This window comes from Natrix helvetica (assembly GCF_964273705.1).
Source record: "Natrix helvetica genome assembly, chromosome: 4".
Taxonomy (NCBI): Eukaryota; Metazoa; Chordata; class Lepidosauria; order Squamata; family Natricidae; genus Natrix; species Natrix helvetica.
In genome coordinates this window covers 52,297,246-52,310,569 of record NC_138550.1, presented here as the reverse complement: position 1 = coordinate 52,310,569, position 13,324 = coordinate 52,297,246, and the positions used below count along the sequence as shown (strand labels likewise).

Sequence of the window (13,324 nt, the reverse complement as noted above, 5' to 3'; positions counted from 1 at the left end):
TATTGATAACCATGTCATCCAAGCCTAATGTCTTGGATTAGTGACTTGAAGTTAATTTTCATTTCCAACCTCCTCTGTAAAATACGTTTTACACATGATTTTCCTACCTTTTATAAATGGGATTCTTTTTTCTTTGCACTATTAGGATTTGTGGCGGTATCTTTTGTTTTAAGAGAATGAATGAAGACCAAAAAATATGCCACGTTTGAAAAGAAATGACAGTATCAAAAGAATAAGGTATGCTATTGCACAGCTTCCAGTCTATTTAATGGGCTCTGTGTAGGTGAACTTCTCAATACATCATAACCTTTGAGGATTTTTCCCCTCAGTTACTTGAACATGAACTCTTCATGGAAGTCTTTATACAATGGCTACACATATGCTTGTTTCAAGCTAGTCTCAGAACTATTTTGAGAATCCTATAGTAATCCTTTAATAGCATGGGTTGGGAGAGTTTGGCTCTTTTTGGATCTAATTTCAAATAACACATTACATTTGGTTACTTTTATTTTAAGCCATATACATTAAAATGATTTTTTTTTTCATTTTGAAGTTCAGCATTGCTATTATCCTTTCAAAGTTTGGGTGATCTTAAAAAGAAATGTCATTGTGGAAGTGTGGTTAATAAAATCCTGTGATTATTGCATTTTTACAGCCAGCTGCCATCACAGCACCTTGCTTATCCTGGATGGTCATTGGGAAATGGAGGTCATTGATGAAAAGTGTATCAGGAGTTTATTGCATTTCAGTATCTTCTGCAACCTGTCAGAACTAGCCATTCTAAAGATCAGTGAGTGCCAAATTCTGTGTGTGCTGTCACTACTCATATGATAGCACTTGTGTTGGTATAAGCAACTAACACAAAAAAAGTAGTTGTGAAATTGATCCCACTTTTAATTAAAATTCTTTCATTAGGAAGAGGGTAAATGCAACTCTAAATATTGCACATGTTTCTATGTTCAAGTCAGAACTGGCTGGTCTGACTACAATTACGCTACAAAAAAGGAATGTAACTGCAAGGATGAATTCACTCTCAGCATTAAACTGTAGCTTCCTTTTCCTGCCTCCTGTTCTTGGCACCTCCCTTGAATTATGTCTTGTGCTTGCTAGCCATCTGCTTCCTCCTGCCCTACACACCATTCCGATGGAACTGGAAAGGTGTGTTTAAATATTATTAAAATGAAGATTGACTGACTAGTTCCTGATGTTTGAACTAGTCAGTTCAAACTCTGTTGCTTTGCTGTCCAATAGTATTTTTTTTTAAAAAAAGGTCTTAGTGTTCTTTTTAAAGAAAAGTTCTGGAGAGTGTCATGTTTATGCCTTTGCTCATGCATAAGATTCTATCCTATCCTATCTTACCCCATCCCATCCCATCCTATCCTATCCTATTTTTTTACAGAAAAGAATGATGGAAGTAACTTGCAGTTAATATTACTATCCCAAAGTCATATTAATCAATCTATAAATATGAAAAACACATACACAGGGCAACTTTAACAGAACAACTGATTTAGTTTTTAGTCTGGACAGAGTTTATCATTAAACAGGAGTTTTAAACATTGGCAACACATGAAAGAAATGCAGTTTAAAATCAGAATCTGATTTACCAAACTTCAGTGAATTATATTCTAAGTCAATTCTGTATTGTAGGTGTATTGGTGGTAGAATTGATATAGAAAAGGCCAGTGAGCAATTAGATGGACTCTATACAGTGGTGGGATTCAAAATTTTTTACTGCCAGTTCTATGAGTGTGGTGTGGCTTGGTGGGTATGGCTTGGTGGGCATGGCAAGGGAAGGATACTGCAAAATCCCCATTCCCTCCTCACCCCACTAACCTGCTTTCCAGCTCCGGAGAAGACCCAGCCGATTAGCTGGGACTCGGGAGGCAGGGAATAGATGGGGGCTCAGCCAGCCGTAGGTGATATTTGCCGGTTGTCCGAACTACTCAAAGTTTCTGCTAACAATTCGCCAAAACTGGTCAGAACTGGCTGAATATCACCTCTGACTCTATAGTACACTACGGAGAAGACTTCCCAGTTTTTAGAACTGTACAAAGAGAAGTCCCTTTATATGTTTCATGACCTTGCACAAGACTTCACATTTTTATTACCTATAGCTTTGGGTGCTTGCTTGTTAGGAGCACTAATTTTGAATTGTATGCCCTGGGCATACTATATGAAGGACTTGGGAATTGCTTAATAGTGAAGGTAGTGAATTTTATTGTAAACCAGAGTGTTTTAAAGAAATGTTAATAGGAATGTATGTACTGATAGGGCTGTTAATGTGGCGGCAGTTCTAAATAGACATCCTAGGGAGTAACTATAATTGAATGTAGTAGGATTTATAAGATAACACTATATGACTTGGCTACAAATACTTTTAAAAAGAAATCGTAAGGCAGCTATTTATTCAACATATCTTAAAATATTATCTTTGTATAATATTATGTAGCTTGTTGACTTTTGCTACTAAATTAGCTTTTAAAGGCAAGTGAAGTAAAAATTGGTTGCCTAGCAACCTATGCCAGTTTAAAAATATTGGTGAATGGGTGAATAAGTAACCAGCAGTATCATGAGACATTGGTATGAGGATCTATGAACCCCCAAAATGTATGCTGCTTGTTAATTTTTAATGTTCTACAAAATTATTGTTGATGGCTAACTGGATTATAATGATTTGTGAGCCGGAATATTTGAAGGTAAGTTTTTGAAAGATTAACTTTTCATTTCATAAGAACACATTATTCAAAACAGAAAGGATGCATTTTCCAATAGTGATGGATAGTACGAATGGTTTTCACAAATGGATCTATGGTGTCATGGTTTCTGCAGTAAGAGGTAGAATCAGTTGTCTGAGTCCTGGTTCATACAATCTGGTGCATTGTAGTCATGTTTTACAAATCATCACAGTATTGCTCACACAACAACCAAAATGAAAGCTACTTCATGGCATTAATTGGTATGTGAATCAGGACACAAGCAATCAAATTTCTGTAAATGACAATTCTGCTTCTTCACCAGATTGAATGTGATTTGGAGAATGGCCATTTATAATCTCTCTCCAGTCTCTGCAGTGGAACTATTGTGAATCTCTGTGGTTCTATCTAGAACTTTAAGTCAGAAATAGTATATGATCTTTCCAAATTAAAAAAATGAATGGTATAAGTGAAAGCAGTAGTCAATGTTAATTGACTTTTTAAAAAAACATGCAATGTCATAGCCTGTGATAATATCTTCAGTTGATGACAAACAAGGTTAGTTGGTTTTCTCACCAACTGAGATTAGTTGGTAAAATTGATATTGTTTAAAGAAAAACAATGGAAAATGGAAACATACTATATATTTTGATTATCTGAAGCGTACTGTGGTCTATTATATCCAGTTTGAGATCACAACTGGCAGATATATATAACTTATCCCAGCAGCCTTGTCGGTAGAAAACTATATTGTTGCTTTTGCCTGTTACTTGAGAATGTCAAACCTTTTGTGGATTAGCATTACTTCTCCTGGTAAGATTTCTTCTTAAAATAGAGTTTGTGATTTGGGTCACACAGGTCTCACCAGGAATGACATTACATCTCTTGGGTGATAAGCTTCTTTCTCTCCAGGCCACTATTGTTGAAAGGCCTTCTTATTGTCTACTGAAAGCATCTTGTTGGTTATATGAAAAGACGTGTTTGACCATAATGGTGATTCATGCAAAAATTCCTAAGCATTTTCATAATGTCTAATTTGCAAAGATTGTGTGCTTTGGTGAAAAGAAGCATATTCATTCTTCCTCATTCTTGTGTACCATCAAATCCTTTACAGCTCCCAATGGTTAATTTGTTTGCACAGGTAAACAACCATGGAAGGTAACATGAACACCTTTATGGTAAAGAAAAATAAAATTAAATAAATCAAACGGTAGTAAGTACACATCAGCTATGCATACATACCTTGAGGTTAGATGGCACAGTCCATTTACAAGTGCTCTGTGAAAATTTTGAGCATCTTTCTGAACCAGATAAAAAAGAAAGAGCAAGCCTAACTGAGAGTCCAGGTCCTGCTACACTGACTGTCCATATTAACTGATTAAGCTTTTGATCCCTAAACTGATTTTTCTGATAAAGGATTGTGAAATGGCACACGGGGAGTGGAGGGGGAGCATATCTGTGTCCTTTCCTCTCTTAACAGGGGCTATCGGTTGTCAAAGGAAGTGGTTTTAGGAAGATTTGTAATGGGGTGATACTGTATGGCATGGCTTGACATGCAGAGGCCCTGTTCCGGTGTTATAAAAATTCTTTGAAAAGCATTAGGATGCTAAGCCACATGGCCCAATTTAAGAAATTTCTCTTGCCTTCATTGGTGTGGGTTGGGGAATATTTCCAATACTGAAAGCATTTTCTTTTTTTAAAAAAAATGACATCCCCTGCAAAACAGTGCGTTTGCTATGGTAAAAAGCACCTTCTCTTTAGTTTCCATGGTAAATACTCCCCCGTAATTGAGTCATAGACACAGGAGGTTCTATAAAAGAAACAAATGTCTCGAGCCCACCTAGGAAGGTTGCCTGTGTTAGCAGTGTACGTACTTTTCACAACAAATGCCAGTGGTAGAACCAAAACACATAAAGGCAAAACTGTTTAACACCTCTGTTGGTATCTCCTTAGGGGTGATCAAAATGATTCATATCATCTGGACTTTTAAAAATGTTTAATTCTACCAATTTTTGTAAGAGAATAATTAAGCCAGTTTAAGCAAGAGGTTAGCAGGGGTCGGGATCTTGGTATGTTGGAGATCAGTGGGAGGCAAAATAACAGGATTTGGTGTTAGGAACCCTAACGTGAGATTTGTCGACCCATTCAGCCTGGGAAGGGGGGAAATGTTTCCAGAGACCAAATACTGAATGCGACCTCTATGTTTTCTGGAGTCCAAGATTTCTTTAACTTCAAAATGTTGCTCTCCGTCAATAAGAAGAGGGACCGGAGGTGAAGGTTGAGACGGACGAAAGGAAGAAGTGTCCTCTGGCTTCAACAGGTTCACATGAAATACAGGATAAATTCTTCTAAGGTTCTTCGGCAGCTCCAACTTCACCGATACAGTATTTATGATTTTTACAATGGGGAACGGACCTACGTACTTCGGCCCCAGCTTCTTCGATTTTTGAGTGGTTTGCAGAAACTGGGTGGACAAAACACCCTATCCCCAACTTGGTACTCTTTAGACTTAGCCCTTTTCTTATCTGCCTGTTTTTTGTGAGCCCAGTGGGCCGCATCTAATGCTTTGCGGGTCATGGGCCAAAACTGCCGAAATTGATCACTCCATTCAGACAAAGTCCTGACTAAACACAACTTTAAAAGGGGTCATGCCGGTACTGCTATGTACAGAATTATTATATGCCATCTCTGCATGTGGTAAAAGTTCAGCCCAATTATCCTGTTGATAATTGATGAAACATCGGAGGTACTGCTCCAAAACCGAGTTAGTCCGTTCACAAGCCACATTAGTCTGAGGATGTGGGTGGAGCTTAGCCCCTGGGCGGAGCCAATTTCAGGAATTCTTTCCAAAAGAGGCAGGTGAATTGGACCCCCCTGTCCGAAATAATGCGTTCAGGCACTCCATGTAACCTATATACATGTAAAATAAACAATTTAGCTAACGACTTCGTGATGGGATCTTGGAGCAAGGCAGAAAATGAACCTGTTTGGAAAATAACGCTATTCTCCAGACTTTCTGGTAACTTGACAATAAAGTCCATCGATATCTCTTTCCATGGGGCCCCAGGAGGGACAACACTTTGGAGGAGACTTTGAGGCTTCCCCGGTGGTCTTTTTGCGGCCGCACAGATGGGACAACTGGCTATGTAGGGCTCCCTTAGGTCCAACTTCGTGAAAATTTTCTCCTTTCCCAACTGGGCTAACATATTCTTCATGAGTGGCAGGGGGTATACCTTGCTTAATGTCAGGCATACCTCCTTCAATAACCAAGAAAGAAAACAACTAACTCCATTGTTCGTGGAATTAAAATACTTTTACTGGTTATGAAAAGATAGCTGCGAAAGTAAAGCAAGGTCTGAGTCAGGAAAGCGTGAAATCATACATATCAAACATTTGCCCACCCCCTCCCTCCAACAACTCCCACCCCAATGCCCAATCTGCAACTCCCTTAAGTGTCATGTGGGTTGCATCTCCAAAAGCATCATCAGGTTGGTATGCAGGACAGTTGGCCTTGACCAGGTCCAAACATCGGCCATCAGCATGCGCAGAAGATGGTGAGAACAAAACTCCCTTTTCAACTAACACTCCTGTACCATTTATTCCCATCCCAAATACCATGCCCCCCATTGCCATGGCAGCCGAAAGCAAGTAAGCGAAACAGAGGCTGACAGTAACATTGTTAAAAGAGATCCATTATGATGCATTCAGAATTTTCTATTGCTTTCTTATTTTGTATAGAAGATAATTCCTTTTCAGCAGGGAGCTGAGGAACTCTGGCTAACTTGAAATACCAGCACTACTGATACTAATAAAATATACTGTCTTGTTTCAATCCATACACAGAAAAGTTTTAAGGGCTTTATTGATAGTCCCAGCCCGTAATGTGAATTTCCCAGTTTCCCACTGGCACCCAAGGCAAAGTACTGTTGAGTCCAGGAATGCTCAATTTAGGCAAGGATACAATTCAAAAGCAAAGGCAAGGCAAGAGTCCACAAAGTCCATAATCCAGGTCCAATCCGCAGTCCAAGGTATGAGTCCAAACTCCATGAGCAAGTCTGAAATCCAATTGCAGCACAGTCCAAGTCCAGGAAAACAAAATCATAAAGGCAAGACATGCACCCAGAAGGGGAATGGGTGATTGATTCCAATAACCTCCTGCTCCACTTGTCCAACTGAATAGGTGCTCACTGATGTTTCCTTACAAGTAGCCTCGCAAATCTCCATTGAGCCTGCCACCCTTCTGCCCTGCACATCTGCAGATCAGGTGGAGGAGGCAATTCTTCCTCATCTCCACTGGCCACCTATAGCTGTGCACCTTCTCCACCCTGAACTTCTGGAAGGGCCTCTGAGCTCTACTGATGCAGCTGTGCTTTTCCTTTTTCTTCTCCAGCCGGGCATTCATCAGGTCGCCCCTTGAGAGACCTTTCTGCTGTGCCTTGCCTCTATATTCCTGGCTTGGAGTCCTCAGCAACTTCATGGTGCTTCTCTGTACACCCCCCCCCCCCCCAAGGTCTACACATATACTACTGCCTTATCACTTCTTATATTGGAGTGACTACTGAAGATTTTCTGGAGCAAATACCTGGAGGAAAACATCATTCTAATTTCTTCCCCTACAAATGTAAAAATTGTACCATTTTTGATCCCCCCCCCAAGTGAGTAAAATTCTATGGGATTTGTTGTGGAAACATTTATCTTTTCTTACAATTCCATGTAGAACATACAGAAATGAGATTAAAGCTTTTTGTGAACCATTGTATATTAAATTCTATCCAGAATGGGGTTACCAGATATGCGATATGTCTGGTAGGCATGACCTTAAAATCAAATTTGTCCAGCTTTTTGAGTGTCTTGATTAAAATATATATATTTTCACTACAGTAGTTGTTCAAACTTTCATCTAGTGCATTTTTGTAAATTGTACGTTTCTTTTCTCTCATCTGCCAACCAATAGACTCAACAGCTAGATGTATGTGAATTAATGTATTTCCTGATTCCAGCAATCGGCTTCAGTCCAGCCCCTTTAAATCTATTACCACTGTAGTCTGTAGATCACCTTGCTCATCAAATGTTGAAAAGCACACCATTGTGGATTCTGCGTTACCACTAACTTGAAAATAAAGATTTGTTAGGAAAAATACTATGAATGAAAAATCAGTCTTTCTGATGCTGAAAAAAGAATTTCAGATATATGTAGTAGGCCTAAGAACTTTTTTCATAGGTTTTTTTTAATGTGATTTATCTTTCAGATGCCAAGAAAGCTAAACATTTGGTGTGTCCTCCCCTTTCCCTCCGTTTCCTATTTTCCAATATGTCGCCCTTTAGCTGTTCAGATATTGGGTAAGTCTAACCCAGAAGAACTTAAAGCCAATTGAACTGAATTACATTCCAGTTAGAATGTTGTATACAGAGAAAATTGCCACATAGTCTAATGCCACCTAGACATTTCAGATAATGAGGTTTTATTAGTACTCCTCCTCCTCTCTTTTCAATTAATGTAGAGTTTGCAAGTTTGCATCTTGAAGGAATGGGTATTACTTTCAGTTTTATGCAATAGCATAAGAGTATGAGAACATGTTACAAGTTATAGCAAATCTTAAAAGTTCTACAATATTGACTTACGAAACAGAAGGGTGGGAAGATTTCTCTATCAAGATCAGATATTATTGATCAGCAAATAGTTTAGTTATCTTGTCACTAGGTGTATTTGTTAGCAGGAGAGAATTAGAAGATCTTCCTGTGTATTGTGCGTTAATTATATTTCAGATCACCACCTTTCTTACTCATTAACAACTAACTTAAAATGAAATACTTTAAAAATGAAAAGAAAGATGGCTTTTAGAAATGCTCAGAAATTTTTCTTGTTTCGGTGGCCATTAAAAATTGCAGTAACTTTAAAAAATGGGACAATTGAAAAAAAAAAAACTAGATGGAAGGTTGAGGTACTTTCTTGTTATTCTGAGTTCTGCATCCTAGTTAGAAAGCAACAAGAGTTTTACTGTTTTTCAAGTTACTTTCTAAGGTTATGATTATGCTGAATTTGAGATGCTTGTAAAGAGAGAGATACATCAAACGTACTTCAACAGCAGAGGTTATTACCATCTTTTTATTATGCCTGAAGGAAGGTAGAATACAGTCAATTATGATGAGCACTTTTAAAGACTCCTGTCTATTTTGGCAATCTAGAAAGTTAGTTTATTAGTCAAGAAAAAAGATCATGAGACCTATTTTATTTTTATTTATTAATTTGACTTCTTAGTCGCCCCCTCTCCCCCAAGGGACTCGGGGCGACGTACAACAGCAGCGGTCACAACAATACAATACAATATGGAGGAGGTGGAACAATAAATACATAAATTACAATAATTTAAAACAATTAAAAGTGATATTGAAAGTGATTCAGAAATATTTCAGGACCATAGCTATAGTCTCCTACTCTTTCATTGTAGATAAGAAAAAGTTTCTTAAATATGTCAGGAACTCCATCATCTAGAGCAGCGGTCCCCAACCTTTGTGACTTAGTGGTTTGATTGGGAGGCGGGGAGAGGGGAACCAGTTCACGTGACTGGTGGGCATGGAAGTTTTTATACTTGCTTAACCATCCTCGACTGAAAATATAAAGGGATACCACTGGCTGAAAGACTCTGTCCCTGTGATTCTGGAGAAGTGGAAACCTCTGATCCTGTCCTTCTTCGCTGCTCTTTTTGTAGAGACATTTAAGCAAAATATATTTTCCCAAGAATTAATAGATAACCTGGCCATTCTGACACTGTTTATCTTCAGTGGTTGCTTAAAGATGACAGATTGTAGTCATAGTGCAGGTAGCCACATTCTGCGCAACAGCACTAAAGATTCGCTGGAACTTGATGAATAACCCACTATAATCATTTTGTATAACTAATGCACCAACTCTTTTGATATCACCCTGTTGTATTTTAGTTCCTAAGAACTATAGGTTTCACAATGTAAGGATTAATAGAGCCGTGGTGGCGCCATGATTAGAATATAGTATTGCAGGCTAACTTACTGCTCACTGCCAGGAGTTCAGTTCTGACTCAGAGTTCACTCAGTCTTCCATCCTGCCAAGTTTGGTAAAATGAGGACCCAGATAGCTGGGGGCAATATGCTGACTCTGTAAACTGTGTAACAAAGAGGACTGTAAAGCATATGCCACTGTGAAGTAGCATATAAGTCTAGGTGCTATTGCTATTATATTATAGGCTGTGCTCTTGTTTCTGTGATAGATAAGTTGTCAAATTAGGATTTCAACATTGTTTTTATTAGTCATTATTTTACTCTGAAATTTTAACTAGATTTTTGAATATTTTCAATTGTATTGGTCTTTGACTGTAATAAATACCGTATTTTTTGGACTATAAGACACACCTTTTTTCCCCCCAAGAGAGGGTGAAAATCTGGGTGTGTCTTATACACTGAATACAACATTTTTGGCCTCCCCAAACCCCGCTCGGCACATCCCGTTTTTCACAAAAAACGAGGCATGCAGAGGATTTGGGAGGCCTGTAGAGTGATCCTGGGGGCTGGGGAGGGCAAAAATGAGTGAAAACAGGCCTGTTTTTCACAAGATGGGGGTGTTTTTGTCCTCCCAAGCCCTCGGGAGCACTCTGCAGGCCTTCCAAACTCTCTCTACACACACTTTTTTTTTTTTTTGCAAAATATGGCCCCGTCTTTTGCTCATTTTTGCTCTCCCCAGCCCCCAGGAGGACTGTACAGGCCTCCTAAGCCCTCTGCATGCCCCGTTTTTGCAAAAAATGGCCCTGTTTTCATGAAAAATGGGCCCAATTTTCGCCTCCCCAACCCCCCCCCCCGCGTCACGTTTTTGGCCTCCTTTGGAGTACTTTTCACAAAAAAACGGGGCATGCAGAGAGTTTGGGAGGCCTGCCGAGTGCTCCTGGGGGCTGGGGATGGCAAAACCTTTTTTTAAAATTACCTCTTCAAACTCTTGGTACGTCTTATAGTTCGAAAAATACGGCACTTTATTTGATTTATTTTTGCTTACTAAGTACAAATGCAGCATGAATTTAGCAGTACAAATAGCACTCAATTTGTTTAACAGTAGTTTGAAGCTCCAGTGGTGCTAAAAACAAGTGATTGTCTGCATTTATGACTGTGCAGTGTCCCGGCAGTCACATGATCAAAATATAGATGCTTGGCAACCGCATTTATTTACTACAGTTGCAGTGTCCCCAGGTTCACACGACTGTCATTTGCAATCTTTCCGGGGGGGGGGGGTGTCCCAACAAGCAAAATCAATGGGGCAATCTGCTTTCACTTAACCATTGCATGACTTGCTTAATAGTTGTGGTGATTTGCTTAACAACTGTGACAAAAGTCATAAAATTGGGCATGATTCATTTAATGACAGCATTGCTTTGTGATGGAGATTCTGTTCTCAGTTGTAGTCATAAGTCAAGGGTTACCTGTATTCCTATTTTAAAAAAAATACTAAAAACATATATTCTTATAAAAATAATAAGCCCAGTTCATTTACTGTTAAGCAATTGCTGTTAAGAAGATCTGAGGGAACAAGACAGCGCAATATGTGCTATCTTATTTTTGTTATGAGCGTGACCTACACACAACACACACACACACACACACACACGTTCAGAGATTGATGGTATATGGTTTTTTTTACTCTCTAGGGAGAATGTCTGACTTGCGGTGAGTGAGTGAGTGGGATTTCAAGCTCGGATGACCAAGACGTTGTTAATAAAAACTGCCAGTAAGGAATGCCATATTGCAGCAATTAATCATCTGTCTCTAATATTTTCCACTTGCACTTGAATAAGTGACCCATACTAGAAAGTAAAGATTGGTAGCTCTCTTCATAAGTGCAAAAAGTGCAAAAAGACACTTTATTCAGCTATGGAATTATTATTTAGTAGACTGTTTTCAATTTGCCATCATGTGTGTGTCTTTTGCCTTGATATTTTGTACTTTAAAATTGTTGTTATTTTCTTGTTGCAAACATTAGTATACGTTACAATTGGCCCATAAATGTCTGCTCCTTTTTGGAATAATATTTCTCTTCATCTAGGTCAGTGTTTCTCAACGTATGGACTTCCAAATTGGCTGGGGAATTCTGGGAATCGAAGTCCACACATCTTAAAGTTGCCAAGGTCAAGAAACACTGATCTAAGTCATACATGAAAATCTCTGTGCTATTCGATCAATTTATATAACACATCCAAATGAACTTTCTGAGAATCTTTCACAATTCATAACTTCAAAGGAAGAGTAGTTTCCAGAAATGTCTGGTTTTCCTTTGGAATGTTATATCTATTTATATAGCTTATCAAGTGCAATCTTAGTATCTTTAGATGATTCTGAACTGACATTTTATATTCATTGCATCTTCGATATTTGGAATCGTAACACTTTTTGCCTCAGAATTTTTTTTAGGGGAAATAAGCTGTGGAACAAAATTAGCAAATTGTCAGGAGCCACAATTATTCTAATACGATATACAGTACTTATCATTTGAATTTCTGTTAATTTTTTTTTATTGGAAAGTTTTTCAACAGAATTAAAAACAGTACAAAATTTAAGAATAATAAAAGAAAAGTAATACAGTGAAAATATAGAAAAAAATAGAAATAGAAAAGAAAAAAAGAAAGGAAAAGAAAAGAAAATGTAATGGCTTCTGATCTTCTTGACAGAAATTATAGATACATTTATATTTTACCCTCTCTCTAAGTTTACATCATCATTTTCTTCTTTCTAATTTCCAAACATATAAATCCCAAAATTATTTTTCCCCTTTCAGCAAAAACTCCATAAGAGATTTCCAGTCACCAATAAATGTAGCCATTGATTTCTGTAATCAAACAAGTTCATTTTGTCTTCTCTGCTAGGTCAGTCATTTTTACCAACCAATCCTACAATGTGTATTTCAGAGTCTTTCCATTTTTGTACATGTAATAATCTTATAGTTGTAATCATATTACTAAAACATATGAAGAACGGTTGCAGGATCTGGGTATGTTTAGCTTAAGAGAAAGAAGGATTAGGGGAGACATGATAGTATTGTTCCAATATCTCAGGGGTTGCCACAATGAAGAGGGAGTCAAACTGTTCTCCAAGGCACCTGAGGGTAGTAGAACAAGAAGCAATGGGTGGAAACTAATCAAGGAGAGAAGCAACTTAGAACTGAGGAGAAATTTCCTGACAGTTAGAACAATTAATCAGTGGAACAGCTTGCCTCCAGAAGATGTGAATGCCCCAACACTGGAAGTCTTTAAGAAGATTTTGGATAGCTATTTGTCTGAAACGGTATAGGGTTTCCTACCTAGGCAGGGGGTTGGACTAGAAGACCTCCAAGATCCCTTCCAACTCTACTATTGTATTGTATTGTATTGTATTGTATTGTATTGTATTGTATTGTATTGTATATACAAAAATAATCTTTTATGTCTCTTTTCTAATTGTCTATTAAACCCTCCAAGAAAGTTCTGGTTTCAGTTGAATGTTGATTTGTGTGTGTGTGTGTGTGTGTGTGTGTGTGTGTGTGTGTGTATCTACATATATTTGTCTGTCTGTCTATATGCATATATGAATGGATGGATGTGAACCCGAACATTTCTTTTCAACCAACTTTCCCTGGA

General features: G+C 38.2%; 1 protein-coding gene across 7 annotated transcripts in view; it reads left to right on the top strand.

The window, feature by feature from the left end:
• The window catches only part of TIAM1 (TIAM Rac1 associated GEF 1), a 216,056-nt gene that overhangs the window by 27,923 nt on the left and 174,809 nt on the right, over positions 1-13,324 (top strand). Inside the window, exon 2 of one of the 7 annotated variants that reach the window (XM_081953354.1) lies at positions 11,363-11,442. The exons of 5 other annotated variants lie outside the window; for them this stretch is intronic. The gene's annotated coding sequence lies outside the window, so the exon portion shown is untranslated. Of the gene's footprint in view, positions 1-184; positions 238-11,362; positions 11,443-13,324 lie in introns of those variants that run through there. One more of the 7 variants, XM_081953356.1, reaches the window with a different exon arrangement.